Source organism: Myxocyprinus asiaticus, chromosome 26 (assembly GCF_019703515.2).
Source record: "Myxocyprinus asiaticus isolate MX2 ecotype Aquarium Trade chromosome 26, UBuf_Myxa_2, whole genome shotgun sequence".
Classification (NCBI taxonomy): Eukaryota; Metazoa; Chordata; class Actinopteri; order Cypriniformes; family Catostomidae; genus Myxocyprinus; species Myxocyprinus asiaticus.
In genome coordinates this window covers 39821295-39826205 of record NC_059369.1, presented here as the reverse complement: position 1 = coordinate 39826205, position 4911 = coordinate 39821295, and positions in this window count along the sequence as shown.

The window sequence follows — 4911 nt, the reverse complement described above, 5'->3', positions numbered from 1 at the left end:
GACTGCTGGCACGCGTGCGTTTCTGCAACTCGCCCTAATGTCAGTGGAGTTGAGAAACAGTGGTTGGGGGAAAAAAACTTTAATCTTAATGCTGTCACCTAATGGCAAAGAAACAATAAAGCTTCATAGAATAAGCAGGTAGAGTGGCAAAAAATTATGGAGATGGAACTGTTGCATATTAACATACAAATGGAAAGAGATTCACAAATAGAAAGTTGGTTCACAAATAAATTTGAATGAGATCCACAAATAAATGTAAGGAGTTTCACAAAAATGAAATGAATTCACAAATAAAAAGAATGAGATTTACAAATATATGTTAGAGGAGTTTCACAAAAATAAAGTGAATGCACAAGTAAATAAAATGAGATTTGCAAATAAAAAAAAAAATATTTACAAATATATTTTTTAACTCACACAACTCATTTGTGAATCGCTACACGCATTTGTCGATTTTGAAACAAATCTCGCATCAAGATGTGCACACAAATCTACAAATAGGTGGACTCCACCCATCGTCTACTCAAGCCAATCAGAGAATGGCCACATTATTCGGACCAATCGTAGCATGTTCTATCTTCAGCCAATCACACTTCGTTTTACTATCAGGGCGGGACCAGAGTCACAGCGCTCTCATGAGCATGGAATCAAGTACATACAGATAAGCTCCAAGGCCACAAACTTTTAAAGAAACATTCTCTGTCAGAGGAATAATGTGACTTAAGGTTTGTGTCATTTTCTCTCGGTTATAAACATGTTAAATGTCAACAGCTGAAAATTGCCCATTTGTAGAGTGTTCTGATCATTAGCTTTATAGCTAACCTGGCTGACTGTATGAGTCTGCTAGTTTAATTTTAACTAAGTTTCTTGACTGAAATGTGTCGTCAAAACCTTTACTCTTAATGTTACATGGCCGATCCAAACAGACACACTACTAGACACTACAAAAGATCAGTAGTACAGATAGTGTCTTCATAAAACATGAATCATATTAGATGATCTTAGGAGCACAAAACACAAATAAATACCCTATATTACCCAGTGTACAAGATCTGCTATGGCAATAATTTGGTTTCACATTATGTCAATAATATTTCAAAGGATTTATATTTTTAGCACTTAGTGTTATAGCAGACCAGTCCAATGTTACTCACAAGAAATAATTATGTTAACCCTGTAAACCAAAGTGTGTTTCACTTATATTCTCAGGAAGTATATGAGCTGTGAGGTACAGGACGACAATATTAATAATAATAATAATATTAAAAGAGTTGCGAGGATACTGGAGAACTGATGCTCTCTGCTCCACATCACAAAAAGATGGACTCAGTTGTGGGACATTTGTGCTATTTGTGGTAAGACATCACAAAGCTCCAATCTTGTTTGTGTAACATGTTCTTTTCTATGCAGTAATGGACTTGTTTTTAATATGTAACTGTTATTTTTTTCCAATAATTTGTGCAGAATGCTCTTACCCTGACTAGGAGTATCTGCCCCAGACAACAGATACAACACCATGACGTGGCAATAAGGATGTTCATGTACAACAAACTCGAGCAAAATGCCAGCACTCCAGCTGTAATGTTCAATTCCAGTGTTTGTGTGTGTAAATATGTACTCTAATTTGTCTTTTGTAGTTACATAGATGACAACCTGTAATTTGTAACCAAAAAAATCATTCCTTTTAGCCAACAGACTTGCTTTAAAGGAGATGTCAGGAATAATGATAGGGACTGACAGCGCCGCTTTCATTTCAGCCTCATTAGTAGCATCTACATTTTACAATGTATTATCATATTCCACAGAAGAAACTAAATAGTATACGTTTAAAAAAAAATAATATGAGGGTGAATAAATGACAGAATTTTCATTTTTAAGCAAGTCAACCCAAAGGCAATGAAATTTTGTATTGCACTTTCATTTCACAACATGACATTGTAAGTTAAAAGAAATCTGACATAACAGAAAAATAAAACAATCTCATATTACACATTTTAAAAGGTGTCCTGTATCGGAGCTGGAACCACTTAGTTCTGGAGCAGGTGAGTCAAGTGCTTAAAGTTGATGGGCAGTACACAAGGGAAACATCTGAAAAAGATGGCAATATCTAATGAGTCAATTATCACTGTCAGAACATGATGCTGTGTTTTATAAAAGGACCCTGTAATAGTACCTCCTAAAACATGTACACAGAAGTGCTAAAAAGCATAATTCTAATAAATATTACCTTACAACTGCTTTTATTAAATACATTAACATAATGTGAAACCAAATTAGTGCCATAGCAGATCTTGTATACTGTGTAATATAGGGTATTTATTTATGTTTTGTGCTCCTAAGATCATCTAATATAATTGATGTTTTATAAAGTCACTATCTGTACTACTGATCTTTTGTAGTGTCTAGTAGTGTGTCTGTTTGGATCTGCCATGTAACATCATGAGTATAAGTTTTGACGACACATTTCAGTCAAGAAACTTAGTTAAATTTAAACAAGCAGACTCAAACAGTCAGCCAGGTTAGCTATAAAGCTAATGATTAGGACTCTACAAATGGGCAATTTTCAGCTGTTGACATTTAACAAGACACAACACGTTTATAACTGAGAGAAAATCATGCAAACCTTAAGTCACAGTATTCCTTTGATGGCGTCCATTTCTTTAAAAGTTTTTCGGCCTTGGAGCTTATCTGTATGTACTTGAGTCCATGCTCATGAGAGCGCTGTGACTCTGGTCCTGCCCTGATAGTAAAATGAAGTGTGATAGGTTGAAGATAGAATATGCTACGATTGGTCCAAGTAATGTGGCCATTATCTAATTGGCTTGAGTAGACGATGAGTGGAGTCTACCTATTTGTAGATTTGTGTGCATTTATTTGTAAATTTCATTCTTTTTATTTGTTAATTCATTTCATTTTTGTGAAACTCCTCTAACATTTATTTGTGGATCTCATTCAATTTATTTGTGAACCAACTTTCTAGTTGTGAATCTCTTTCCATTTGTATGTTAATATGCAACAATTCCATCTCCATACAAATAGTGTCTTTGAAGTCCATCATGGATTAGCTGCAGAAGTTCACATAGATGCATTGTCCTTTGTTAGTTGGTGAATGAAGGCTTTTGTTGGCAATTAACTGATAGTGTATGTATTCCATTTTAAGAATGTAGTCCATCATTAGACCAAGGTGACACAGGCCGAGATCAGTGAGGTGCATCACAGTTCAACCAGCAGATCATTTCAGTGAGGTCTATCCTAAGTCCAAGGTTCAGGCAGTGGCATATGAAGTAAAAGACTGAAGTGATGTCTGGCTGGCACCGGCTGCATTTAGGCATCCTCACTCAGAGACATGTAGCAGTGGAGTCCAACACCAAGCAGGAATGGAGCTGGATCTGGCCGGCTCTGGTAACCTCGGGATATGAATCCCGAAGTTGAGACAGGGAAACAAATAAAATAATATTAGCATAGATGCCATTCAATTTATTGCAGAGTTATAGATTATGAGAAATGTTTCTGGTTCCGGCAGACCTAATTAAAGCAGCCTAATTGTGAGTTGAAGGATAAATTAGGTGTATGCCTGGCTAAATAGATGAGTCTTTAGTCTAGACTTAAACTGAGTGAGTGTGTCTGCATCCCAAACAGTGTTAGGGAGACTATTCCGTAGTTTAAGAGCCAAATAGGAAAAGGATCTACCTCCTTTTGTGGATGTTGATATTCTAGGAACTATTAACAGGCCAGAATGTTGCGATCGTTATGAACGTGATGGAATATAGCATGGTAGAAGGTCACTTAAGTACTGCAGAGCAAGACCATTCAAAGCTGTGTATGTAATTAATTTTAAGAATTTTAAAATTAATACGTAATTTAACAGGTAGCCAATGTAATGACGATAAAATGGGGCTAATATGACCATATTTCTTGGTTCTAGTCAGCACTCTGGCTGCTGCATTTTGAACCAATTGAAGTTTATTTACTGAACTTGCTGGACATCCTCCCAGTAATGTATTACAATAATCTAGTCCTGAGGTCATGAATGCATGAATTAGTTTTTGGCATCAGCAACAGAGAGTATGTGTTCCAACAAACATTGGAAATATAAAGGACAGACTGATATCAAATATAACACCTACGTTCTTTGCTGTATAAGACGATGTAACAGTACATCCATCGAGAGACAAATTATATATTAGCTGCTTATTTTTAGAGGTTTTTGGACTAATAATTAGTACCTTTGTTTTGTCAGAATTGAGTAGAAGGACATTTCTGGCCATCCAATCTTTGATTTCATTGATACACTCTGCTCATTTGGAAATTTCTTTGGGATTCAGAGAAATATAAAGTTGGAATAAAATTTGCTAACACTGGAATAATCAATTGTGCTTCTTTACCTCATATTACGCTAAAAAACTAAATTTTCACGGCTTGTATTGCTAATGCACGTTGTTGAGTGGATTGACAGGCAATGTCTGTATCTTAAAGGTGATTGGCTCTTTTACCTGTAAGGCGGGACTTCCTTTCTACATATGTTGACCGTTGGGCGCTAGAGCTTCTTGGCTGGGCGTTCCAATTTCTCACATTAATTTAAATAGAAGTGGCTCATCTCTGCTAAATAGTCTCTGATGCAGTTCAATGGAGAATTCGGCCTTTTGAGCCATCAATCGTCCTCTGGAGGAAGAAAGTTCATAGCTGGCTGATGTTTGGACAAAGGGGCGGGCCATGTGATCTGCCACACCCATACAAGTTTTTTAAAACATTTTTAAATTGATGTATAGAAGTAAAATCAATACAAAGAGAAATGTGTATTCAAATGCAAAAAAAAAAAAAAAAGGTGTCAGAGAACAAAATAAAACGATACAAAGAGGAAAAGGGTCCCACTTGCAGTATGTAACAATGTCATATTTACAATATTACAGG